This window comes from Anabrus simplex, chromosome 2 (assembly GCF_040414725.1).
Source record: "Anabrus simplex isolate iqAnaSimp1 chromosome 2, ASM4041472v1, whole genome shotgun sequence".
NCBI classification, from domain to species: domain Eukaryota; kingdom Metazoa; phylum Arthropoda; class Insecta; order Orthoptera; family Tettigoniidae; genus Anabrus; species Anabrus simplex.
Window position 1 is genome coordinate 968,188,715 of NC_090266.1, and position 13,881 is coordinate 968,202,595.

Consider the following 13,881-nt stretch of genomic DNA (forward strand, 5'->3'; position numbering starts at 1 on the left):
ATTTTACACTAGGCTATATTTTCATTCTTAGAAATACAATAATAAACAATGTCAATATACCATTACCACTCACCTCATGCATTGTGACCGCGTTAAAACATGTTGTGAAAATTTTAAGTGACTTTCCTTGCCTATTTAATAAATAAATTATCGTGATTTACATTGAATAAATATTTTAGTAAGCACATTTTTGCTCCTCATTTGAAGTAGTTATGCTCTCCTCTGAACCCTACCATTTGGTCGATGAAGTGACAGAAAAACCTCGGGATGACCCCAAGATCCAAGAGTACGATATTTCTCTACTGAATCAGCCGAGGCAGACGACCAACGATGGAACGGTAAGTTCAAGGGTTCAATATATTTATAAATAATCCCTATTCTGTCTAACATTCATTGCGATATTGGGAAAACAATAATGTTTCAACAGCAGGATTTGGTGCTGGTTGTAGATTGTTATGTCTTCTTTCTTTCTTTCTTAATCAGCTTACTCTCCAGGGTCGGTTTTTCCCTCGGACTCAGCGAGGGATCCCACCTCTATCGCCTCAAGGGCAGTGTCCTAGAGCTTCAGATATTGGGACGCGGTATACAACGGGGGAGGATGACCAGTACCTCGCCCAGGCGGTCTCACCTGCTATGCTGAACAGGGGCCTTGCTGGGGGATGGGGAGATTGGAGGGGATTGACAAGGAAGAGGGAAGGAAGCGGCCGTGGCCTTAAGGTAGGTACCATCCCGGCATTTACCTAGAGGAGAAGTGGGAAACCACGAAAAACCACTTCGAGGATGGCTGAGGTGGGAATCGAACACATCATTACTCAGTTTACCTCCCGAAGCTGAGTGGACCCCGTTCCAGCCCTCATACCACTTTTCAAAATTCGTGGCAGAGCCAGGAATCGAACCCGGGCCTCCGGGGGTGGCAGCTAACCAAACTAACCACTACACCACAGTGGCGGACTACGTCTTTTTCACAAGGAAAATATTAGAAAACTCTCGTGACCATGACTTTGGTAGCCTACGTTTTTAAAGGAAAGTATGTTTCTATCAGCAAAGTTATTGTCTCATATTCGCCATGATAACGTAGGTACACAGCTGTATCCATCGGCATGGTGTCGTACTACGTACAGCCTGATTTCTGTTGCCTTCCACAGATATTTTGAGAAAACGGGAACGTTTGAGGGACTAAAACTGGGACCAGATACGGGTTACAAGAACAGGGCAATGATGACCTACATACTTGAAGTGTTCAGTGAAAAATGCGATCCTTCAGCCTAATGAATGATTTTGGTTTCCATTCTGTTGTATGAAAACGCAGTGTGATTGTCGAGAACCTAAATTGCCCGCGTGGAGGCCATGGATGTTAATGCTTCAAGTCTTTATGGTCTGGGACTGCGGTCAGGCGGTTTGAATCCCGTTCATTGAAAGTATTTTTATCGTTATAATATTGGGCAGCAGGGTAGAGGAAGTGGTGATATAGAATTTCTAATCTGTAGAATCCGTGCCAAAAGACTGGATTAAGTTCCAAACCTCCCTGTAGTGCTCATATGGAGTGAGGTATATGGCGCTGTTCATGATGATTCGTCGGTCGGATGGGAACGTAATGTCTTGAGCAGAGCCCTTGGTGCTATTCCACATGACTAGGCTATGTGCTGGCACCGTTCTTTCACCCTCTCCCGTCCTACTGTCATTTATCACATCATTGAATTCCTCTCATTAACTCATCTAATGAGCTTGACGTCCGAAAGGGAATCTGGGCGTAAAAACTCGCAACGAAGGTTCATCTTACTTCATACCAGTCCCCATTGAGAAGCAGGGCAAGGTTTCGACATGCAAGGGCGAGATATAACGCGTTCCACTGAGTTTGAGGAATGATATCTTAACAAATGGTGATCTTCGATATTTCGTTGTAGGTGTTTCTATGGTAGAGATATGATTCCTATTTATTTGCAAATTGCCTTACGTCGCAGCGACACCATGTGTTCTTATGGCGACCGACAATGGGGCAGGAAAGGGCTAGGAGTGGAAATTAAGCGGCCCTGGCCTTAATTAAGGTACAACGCCTGAATTTTCCTGGTGTGAAAATGAGAAACTACTGAAAACCATCTTCAGTGCTGCCGGGAATGGGGTTCGAACCAAGTATCTCCCGAATACTGGATACTTGCCGTACTTAATTGACTGTAGCTATCATGCTCGGTGAGATATTTTTCAGCTGAGATGGAATTTCCTATGCTTCGTCCTTTCTCGACAAATTTCGTCTCATTCAACGAGGTATGATTGCCTTTGTCCGCCTCTGTGGTGTAGTGGTTAGCGTGATTAGCTGCCACCCCCGGAGGCCCGGGTTCGATTCCCGGATCTGCCACGAAATTTGAAAAGTGGTACGAGGGCTGGAACTGGGTCCACTCAGCCTCGGGAGGTCAACTGAGTAGAGGTGGGTTCGATTCCCACCTCAGCCATCCTGGAAGTGCTTTTCCGTGGTTTCCCACTTCTCCTCCAAGCGAATGCCGGGATGGTACCAAACTTAAGGCCACGGCCGCTTCCTTCCCTCTTCCTTGCCTATCCCTTCCAATCTTCCCATCCCTCCACAAGGCCCCTGTTCAGCATAGCAGGTGAGGCCGCCTGGGCGAGGTACTGATCATTCTCCCCAGTTGTATCCCCCGACCAAGAGTCTGAAGCTCCAGGACACTGCCCTTGAGGCGGTAGAGGTGGGATCCCTCGCTAAGTCCGAGGGAAAAACCGAACCTGGAGGGTAAACAGATGATGATGATGATGATGATTGCCTTTTTTGCACATAATAACATTAACGACATCTGTTGGCATAAGACTGAACCAAATTCCATTCTCTGATGTGATGTTTTCACATATTGAATAAAGTAACGGACAAAAATCGTTGATGCCTCTCATTCAGTACAGTGAGATTGTCATTCTGGAGTAAGTAGCAAACAATAAAATCATCGAATAGCATTAAAATGAACGAAGTCCCGCTGCCTGTTTTGATGCGTTCGCATTACAAAGACCGATAATAGCACATTACAACAATTCAGTGTTCAATATATTTGTGTTCTGTGCGTTTCAGCGTTTGAGTAGTAGACACCGTCTCCATTTGCTCACACTATAATGGCACATTTAATGAGTGATTTAGAATCTGGTGATTATTTATCGGGAAATTATGTTAATTATTTGTTGCGTGATATTCTCTAAAGAGATGATTATTTTAGGCCACAAAACGATTTTATCAGTTCATTGGAGCTTGGAGCTTTGGACTTAGTTTAACCGGCTATATGGCCACACATACAGATACTAATAATTAGAGGAAATGTTAAAACATTGATTATGTCACACATTGTATATGATAATTTATAGGAACTTTGATACGATCGATCCCATCGTCGTCCTATCACCTAATAATAATAATAATAATAATAATAATAATAATAATAATAATAATAATAATAATTAGCACAGAAGTACTTGTAAATAGCGGGTGGCATATGTTTTAGGGTGAAGTTTTGTCATGCATTTTATATTTTATTGTGCAACGTTTTGTTTATTGTGTGTTTGATGTGTTGTTAATGTCATTTTCTGCAATGAATAGTTGTGCATTTTGCGTTGTGTCGCAATAGTGTCTGTATTCCAGCATTGCGCTAATTATTCTTAGGAAATGAAGTTAGTTTTCGTACTAGAAGTAATTAAGAGCAATATTTTAGGTTTGTTGGGGATTATTCAACACATAATTATATTAATGCATCCTGAAGAAATAAATGCGTGTAAAAGAATAAGATTGATGGATTAAAAACAAATATATATTTTTTAATATTAAAAGAAGTTCACAAATGCAAGCTTTATAATTCACTTCGCAATTTATCACGGTTTGATTAACTTCGGTAATAGTATACTGACAGATTTCCATTGACATGTTGTTAATAAGTATAATTGTTCCACATCTCATATTTTATTTTTGACATTTAATGTTTTTGCCCATTGTCCTGCCTTACATTTACTTACTCCATTTACGAACGGTCCACACCTGCGGATCCTCGTGTTTCTCCGCTGAGCTGTGACGGGAGTATTAAATACATTAATTAATACATGCATACAGACAGACACTAATTTTTTATGTAGGGACACGTACACTTTCTTCAGTAATACACTTGATATTCTCCGCCGAAAAGCTACCGTAAGGATGATGTCATTCTATTTGTAAATATACTTCAAAGAAGAGTACTATTCACTGTTCATATTGTTAATACACCTCCAGCAACTTAATATCTGCTTTCTACAATGTTCTTATTGGTTTGCTGTATTTCTCATTATACAATTTCTGTTCTCCCGTATTAATCAGTGATTTCATCTCGAGTTGAATGTATTAAGTAGAAAGACATCTATTAGGGGTACTTTTAATTTTTAGGAATTGGAGCTGCTTAGCCGGGACCACATTTCTCCCTCAGTAACAGAAAGTTGGCTGGGGTGAGAGGTGACAACTTCAGTACAAATACCTACCATTACGTCACTACTTCCTTGAATTCACATAACCATTCATTATTGCTTGAAGAAATGGAAATAACATTCATTCTCAAAGTATGAATAATTCTTCAATAGCAAATGATTGACAGAATAATCATGCTAATGTCCAGCTCAATGACCGAGAGGACAGAGTATTGGCATTCTAATCAATCGGTCAGTCAGTCACTCATCAATGATCTGCATTTAGGTCTGTCTCCCAGGTAGCATATTCCCTATGAGTTGTTTACCTAGCTTTATCTTAAATGTTTTCAAGGAAAGTGAAAATCTGTCGAACATTTTCCTTCATAATTTATTCCAATTCCTTACTCCTCGTCCTATAAATGAATATTACACCAATTTGTCCTCCTGAATTCCAAATTTATCTTCCCTACTTCCAAATGCTCTACTTAAGCTTATTCGTCTACGAACGTCAATCCACGCCACCTCTCCACTGACAGCAGCTCGAAACATACCACTTAGTAAAGCATCTCGATATCATTACTCGCAGGTCTTCCCAGCCCAGTGTTAGCAACATTTTAACACTACTCCTTTAGGATTTTCCGACAACATGAAGGTCTCACGGAGCATAACAGAAATATCGTGGGATATATAAAGAATTGTAAACGATTCGGAATAAAATTGCTGAAGAGTCAAGAGAAGACGCTCGCCTTTACATCCCAAAATGTAATGAAAATGTGCGGCTTAACAGACCTTCCATGCGATTACCAATCGATGCAGTTTCGTTCTGAACAGCAACTGGCATTTAGAGGACATGATATGATCGACTCTTCCTTAAATGGGGGAAATTTCAAAGAACAGTTCAAAATTTTAGTTAGCAGCAGCTCATTAGAAATGCACAATTATAATGCTTCGGTGAAGAAAGTTTTTAGCAAGGGATAGAAAAGTGTACAAAGTAAGCCAATAGACTCCACTATAGGTATTAGGGAAGCTGTGAAATAATACACTTGAGAAACCTCATGACACGAAACCAAATTAGTTGTCCACTGTTATGATAGAGACATTGTCAGGGCAGGCCATCTAGATAGTCCTTGCACACTTTTTGGAACACCGATTAAACATAGTTTAAAGCAGTGTATTGACAATATATCTGAGTGTCGTACTTTTTATTTCAATACGTTTCTTGCGAGTCATGATGGTGATTTCTAATTGAAAACTTTTAAATATCGTTGACGGTGAGTGGGACGGATTAAAAATAATTTTTTGAACGACACATGTACCATCCCCAGTCGTACGAAAATGCCATTGTTAAACACACTGACGGAAAACAATTCCAAACACCATGAAATAAGGAATGTAGAATACGTAAATTTTGACAATATATTTGTCGAGGTAACATATTTAATTGATTAAAGGCACAAGACTACAGGTTATTATCCGCGCGAGAAAGCCACCTCAAATATGCCATGCTAGTCCGTTTCTAACCGGTGTAATCGCGTGACTGTTGGATGCAGGCATTATGTCGTACACGTGCCGGATGTCAGCTTGTGGGATGGAGTTCCATGAATGTTGCACTTGCCCGGTCAATATAGGGACGGCTAATGTCGGTTGTGGATGACACTGCAGTAGTCGTCAAATGATGTCCCATACGTGCTCCATTGGGGACAGATCGGGGGATTGAGTAGGTCAAGGGAACATGTCGGCACTCTGTAGAGTACGTTTGGTTACATCAGCGGCACGGGAGGGTGTATTATTCTGTTGGAAAACACCCCCTGGAATGATGTTCATGAATGGCAGCACAACAGGTCGAATCACCAGACGGACGTACACAGGGTGAGTGGAACAACCACGGGACTGCTCCTGCTATCATAGGAAATTGCTCCCCAGACCAGAACTCTCGGTGTAGCTCAAATGTGTCGACGCCGCAAACAGGTGGAACGCGGGCGCTCACCTGGCCTCCTTCGAAACAACACATGGCCATCACTGGCACTAAAACAGAACCCGCTTTCATCAGAAAACACAACAAACCTCAACTGCATTCTCCAATGAGCTCTCGCTTGATACCACTAAAGTCGCAGACGGCGGTATTTTGGCGAAAGTGGAATACACGTCGCATGGAGTCTGACTCGGAGCTTTCCTCCAGGTAACCGATTTCGAACAGATCGTTGGATCACTGTGATGCCAACTGCCGCTCAAATTGCTGCTGCAGATGCAGTTCACTGCGCCACAGCCATACGCCGAATACGGTGTGCCTCCCTTTCGGTGGTACCACGGGGACGTCTGGAACCTGGTCTTCTTGTGAGTATACCTTCTCATGACCACTGCTACCAGCATGCATAGTGGAGACATTCCTGCCAAGATGTTCTGCAGTAGCGTGGAAGTAATATCCACCTTCACGTAGCCCTATTATACGGCCTCGTTCAACCGCAGTGAGCTATTGATACTAGCCACTAATTCCTCGTAAAGGCATTCTTGAACCACTCACAGTCACTCCTTCCAATCTCAGAGGCAACTAACACTCCCGCAGAGTACAGCCCATATTTAAAGCAAACCTGATGTGCAACGTTATGGGGCTACTATTAGCGCCACGCTAATGCTTTTTGGGGGACGTTTGAATCACGTCACGTAGTAGATGTACAAGCACGCATACCAACGATCGTTAATCTATCACAAGCCCTTCTTTGTGTTTGGAAATTCTTTTCCGCCAGTGTAACTTCAGTAGCTTCCATATAAATTTTTGGCGATTATATGCAATGATACTTTTGAACTTGCTAATTTATTATATAGCGTACTGGGAAATGCCTGGAAGATTATTTGTGCCTCTCAAAAATAAACAACAAATTGCAACTGATTCCAGGTAAAAGTAATGGAGAAACAAGTAAAAGCTACTTTTATACGGGTTAGAAGGAACCAAAATTGAAAGAAATAAGGCATTCTCTTCTAAAATATGGAGAGATATTTCATAAATATCTAGTGCATCATTTTGAGAAACTGGATGAACTCACAGGGATTATACGAGATATCCAAATATGCAGAAGCTCCGGTTTCTCTGCATAGCAGATAGTTCTTATTTTGAAGAATTTTCTTAAATTCTGTCTGTTGATGCTCTAGAGAACCCAAAATACTCTTATAACACTCACAGGTTAAGGAAGGGACTTAAGAAAGTCTATTCTGATTCTACCTACAAAAACACCAGCTTGTAGGAAATAACTCTGTCCCTCAATAAGAATGAATTCAAAGACGTTTCCAGAGAATCACATAAATTATTTTATTTCATTCTTACTGTAGCGTCTAACAGCTCCTCGGTAAGAAGAAGCTTTTCGTGTTTTAAGCGGATAAAAGTATACTTAAGGGATTCAACATCCCAGGAGAAGCTGACTGCGCTGGAAACCATATCCCTGGAGAAGTCACAGCTCAACGAATTGATGAATACGTAGCTCGTTTTACGATTGGCTTTACGTCGCACGGACTCAGAGAGGTCTTACGGCGACCATGGCATAGGAATCGGAAACACCTGGGTGACAGCCCTAAATTAAAATCAGCGGTGATTGATTGATTGATTGATTGATTGATTGATTGATTGATTGATTGATTGATTGATTGATTGATTGATTGATTGATTGATTGATTGATTGATTGATTGATTGATTGATTGATTGATTGATTGATTGATTGATTGATTGATTGATTGATTGATTGATTGATTGATTGATTGATTGATTGATTGATTGATTACCATCAAACGTAGTTTTTCCGGAATAGTCGACGTTCTTTTTCCGACATTTTAACATCACGTCTCCCTGACTCACACAGGTTTTTGGAGACGATCACATAGGGAAGAGTCAGGACTGGGAAGGGAATGGCTGTGACCTTAATTAAGGTGCAACAGAATCATTTTCCTGGAGTGAACATATTAAACCAGGGATAACCATCTTTAGGGATGAGGTATTTGTATTCGAACCCACGATCTTCCGAACGTAGTTTTACAAATACGGAGCTCGTACCAGGCAGCCATCTCGTTCGGCAAAACGTCCACCACAAGTTAAGCACCAAGGAATAATATTAGAAACGTCGGTGGTATTTTCAACCTCAGTATAAGAGTTTGGATTTTGCTGTTCGCTACAAAGGACGCCGTGAGAAAGGGAGAAAAGTAGAACTCAGAACCTATTCGGTACTAAATTCTGTTGTGTATAGTTTGTTCTAGGAGTTATTTAGTTATTTAGTACTCTGATGTAATGAAGGAATATCTCTCACTTACTTTGAGATTTTCCTCTGTGTGGATAAATGAGGTAAATCTCTGTACATTAGGAGAACTTCCGTGCAAAGGCTGAGAGTTTTTGAAAGAAGCAGATATAGTATTATAATAGAATGAAGAAAGTACAGCAATGTACTGCTGATTCAGTGCTTCTGCAGTTGAGTTGCTGGAGTACAAGCCAGTATTAGCATCTGCAATGAAGAGGCGATTACTTGACCTAATTCCCAAAGGATGGTTTCTCGTCATCAAGAATAATCCATTATTCACTTGCTGGTCGATGTGAAGTTGAAATGAAACTTAATATTTGAAAAATACACTCATGGAGAAAAGTACAATCACACACCAAGAAGGACTTGTCATTCTGCTGTAAAACTCGACATTGAGTTACATTTCAAGCAGATAGTAAAATGGTTAGCGCAGTGATGTAGCCGGCAGAGGCAACAAACGTGCTGCCGTCCATTGTCTATGTAAGAACTCATGGGGGGTACTCGCACGTAGTCGAAAGCTTACTGACCACTCGGCATCACTCTACGACGTAATCGAAGAGATTAACCTAGTTATCAGGTATTTAAACGAGGACATATTATTAGAATGTGTCACAGATGTCATTAACCCTCTCTTTGGATTGAATTGATTTCAATCATGTATTCATTTGAAGAATTTTATATAACTCTGTGTGCAGCTAAAAGAAGACGAAGAGCTATTCCATCTAGATATCCAATGGAAAAGGGGGCCATTATGAGGCCCTCTAAACAAGTAATGTAAGTAAGGGATGACACAATCGCTTTAATCTCATCGTGGGGAAAACACTTCGGTGATTTTTCTTCGGCACTGATGAGTTTCAAAGAGACCAGTCAGGTACCGTAACAATTGTGGCGGAGTTAAGTTTGGGAGGGTGTCTTAAGGCAGGTCAAAGGAAGATGTAAATTATTATCAAATATTACGATCATTGTATGAATGAAAATAGTGTATTAAAATACGAACGTGTATTAGGACGCACAATCCTGATTTAAACATTAAATGTATAAATTGTAAATGAATGACATTTTGGGTTTAAATAACTTATAAGTTATTTTAAAGTGATAGCTAACACTGAAAAATATCGAAATTGAGATGTTTTTGCATTTTTAGATATTTACAATGTAGACAACACAAATACGTTGAAATATACCATTGTTGTGAAAAGAGGAAGTATACAGGAAATAGTTATACGTGGAAAGTTCACCGTATACACGAAGCGAGTATAAGTGAAAATGCGAATGATTGAAATGCAGTAAAGTTTAATGTAGCAGAAAGTACCACCATGTGCTCACCAAAAGTTTTGAATCAGATGCTAGTAGTGCAGCAACATCACTTTCTTCAAAGAAAATGTTTAATTCTGAGCAACGTTTAGAATACATGTGGAAACGTGAGAAATCACAAGTACGTGAGACTGTGAAGTTTATGTCCTGTAATGTGATAAATAAAACTCAACTTTAGCTCTATGTAAATGTGTTAACATGGAAAAACTTAGAATGCTGACAAATCATTCTATAAAGTTCTGTGGTCCATAATTCCAAAAGCAGTATTTTTCTTTGTTCTAATGCAGTCTAGGCAGGGCTGTATGGTACTGTAGTACCATTTATTGATGTAAATGTTAACAGGGCTAGTGTCCTGTAGATGATTAACATCCAGCCAGGATACTACACAGTGAGCATTTTGAAAGTGTTGGATGGAATTTGCTTCAAGAAAGAAGACTTGGTGATGGAAGAGATGGCAAATAGGGACAGAAAAAAGGAATAAGACCCTAAAAGTAACAAAAAAAAATACCAAATCCTATCGCGCAACAGCCCCGAAGGGCCGTGGCCTACCAAGCGACCGCTGCTCAGTCCGAGGGCCTACAGTTTACGAGGTGTCGTGGGGTCAGCACGACGGATCCCCTCGGCCGTTATTCTTGGCTTTCTAGACCGGAGCAGCTATCTCACCGTCAGATAGCTCCTCAATTTTAATCTTGTAGCCTGATTGGACCTCGTAAAAATAACCAAGGATAACAAAAATAATTCATAGTACGGATCACGAATATTCTATAAATTGTCTGAAATATATAATTGTAAAATGTTAGCACCGGTTTCCTGAGTTATATACCTTCTTACACTTTTGTACTGTTTTCAAGAAACCTTCTACCTATCCTCGTCGGTGCGACGTAAAGCAACTAGCAAAAAAAAAAACCTAATGCTAGGTCGCTTTCTTCTGCATATCAACATTACCCTGTTTAATAGTAATAAGAATGGATGTTTCTGTAAATGAAATGGCATATGGCTTTTAGTGCCGGGAGTGTCCGAGGACATGTTTGGCTCACCAGGTGCAGGTCTTTTGATTTGACTCCCGTAGGCGACCTGCACGTCATGATGAGTATGAAATGATGATGAAGACGACACATACATCCAGCCCTCGTGCCAGCGAAATTAACCAATGATGGTTAAAATTAACGACCCTGCCTGGAATAGAACCCAGGACCCCTGTTACCAAAGGCCAGCACGCTAACCATTTAGCCATGGAGCCGAGCATTTTTTCTGTAGGTAACACATAAAAGAAATTATAAATATTTTTGGAATTTCATATCCAAAAGTCGAACACTAAATAATTTATTGGAGTTTGGAAAATGATCATTATTATTATAGCGAAAGGTACGAATACTAAGCCTTAAAAATTTCGAGTGGCTAACAGAAATAGATTTTGAGAAAAGTGTACCGGAATTTTGAACATTTACCATGGACGAGACAGGCGGGTCTTTCTCACCTTAATTTACATTTAACGAATTAGGTACTTCGATCATAAGTTAAACTGACATTCAGAGGAGTATACTTTAGGGAAACTTTGTAAAAAAATATGAACGGGATGACAAAAGACCTTAATAGTCCGGTAGGACTGGGATACCGGTGATTCGTCGATAGGAGCATTCAGCCTCACGCTGAGTTTTCAATTTGATATCATCCACATTACTATATGCCTCCTGAAATAGTTAATTTTGAACTTTGCATTATATAGATTAACCAAGACGAAACAAACATCGTGATATTGGCACTTCTGAAAATACTATTTTACAGGTGTTCATTATTGCTAATTCGAAATCAAACATAACTTTTGAGCCCAACAACTTCGGATTCGAAAATTTTGTGCAGCGTATACGATAGAACATAATACAGATTCATAGTGGTTGGTTTCTTAAGATGATAATAACGTATACACCAAGTGTAAAGGAATAACTTCAATTCACGCCGTAGGATTCTCTTTTTTCAACTATTGTTGTTCCAGAATCTTGAAAATTTGAGTAAATATTGTACGAGGTACCCTGAACGTTCCGTCCATTACATTACGTTACTTTTAGGAACAAGTTCCTAATTCTTCCAGGCAGTGGAAACTAACACTATTCCCTCAAAGTTCCCACTGTCGTGGGAATCGTGAAGAAAAACATTTACACCCGAAATAATTTTTGTGTTGGTAAGCAGTATCTTCACATTCATGTAAAAATGTCTGATATGGCGGAAAATTTCGTAATCGATTGTCTCATTGATCTTTACAATTTTTTCTTGCTGGTAATAGACTCAGTCTTCCAGATGGTAATGTACTTATTCTTAATTGAAATATTTGAGCAGATGGCTGCTCATGGTGTTCTTCCACGGTTCTTTCTAATGTATTTCTAACAACTCCCCCTTTAACTTCCTAGCCATTACACGAGTGTGAGCGATCAGGAATTTTAAAATTTCAATATCTTTACCTTCATGAAGAGTAAATATTTGGTCCTTACATTCCTTTCGCCTTAGGCTTGCGCATTCCCAGAAATGTTTCGATCCAGCATTTGGCCTTGCTAGGTAATATTTTTTTACTAAAAATGTGAAAAAGCTCGCAAATAATATTCTTAACGCTGACATTAGAGACATCTCAAAGAGGCTAATATCATCTCAAGAACTTTTATTGGTTTTCCGAGCTACGGTATTGTATAATTCATGAGTACCCCTGTAAAAATTGCGTCCTTATAATTCAGTTGCGCAATGCAGTAATTAAATATGTCTCACCCTTGCTGTGAATAATACTGAGGGCGAATATGAAGTGATTTCGTGTCGTTTAAAAGGTGGTTAGACATTTTTCCCTTAAGTATGGAGATATTTCCTAATTTGAGCAATAGTTTTCAGGATAATACCTGTAATAATGTATAATTAATTATGCTGTCTTCACTACTTACTGTCTGTGATGGGAAATTACTTACCTCGTGGGAACGCTATACACTTGCTTTGTTTCGCTCCTGGGAGTAGTTGCCTCATGGACATTTTAAGATTAGATTAATACACCTTGGACGTTGACTGCGTGATTTCTTAGAAACTTTTTGCTATTTGCTTTACCTTGCACCGACACAGATATGTGTTATATGGCGACGATGGGATAGGAAAAGTCTAGGAAGTGGAAGGAAGCGGCCGTAGCCTTAATTAAGGTACAGCCCCGGTATTTGCCTGGTGTGAAAATGGGAAACCACGGAAAAGTATCTTCAGAGCTGCCGACAGTGGGGCTCGAACCCACTATCTCCCGATTACTGGATACTGGCCGCACTTAAGCGACTGCAGCTATCGAGCTCGGTTCTTATAAACTATTCGATACTTTGATTACATATTCATAGTGTATGGTGGCCTCGAAAACAATAAAAGTAATTAGTAACGCTTAAACCAATTACATTATTAGTCATTCGGTATGTTATAAGCTTGTACTTTAAGTGTTTATTATTTCTTCGGAGCCGGTATACAAAGTGCAAATTAATTAAATGTCTTTGTGGACATAACCGGCTAGATATAGCGTCATAATTTCAATAAATAGCGGTAAAATGAAACGTGTGTAACGGTAATAATAATTAAGTTTCAATCTTTGTTATATGCTAGTTATGATGTATCATAAAAATTTTCAAAACCGTATTGAATCGTATTCATTGCGATGGCTTTCTATCCATGTACGATACAGATATGTAGGATAATAGAAAATCGTATAGCCAATTTCAAAAGAACGAAATCCACAAATAAGGAGCCTAGCAGCAGGATACTGGATAACAGAACACAGAGAATGAATGTGGAGCCGAATTTCTTGTACGTGCCTAGTCAAATGAGCATTTGGGCTGAGGAAGGTAAATACTCAACATTTTGTTTAAAATC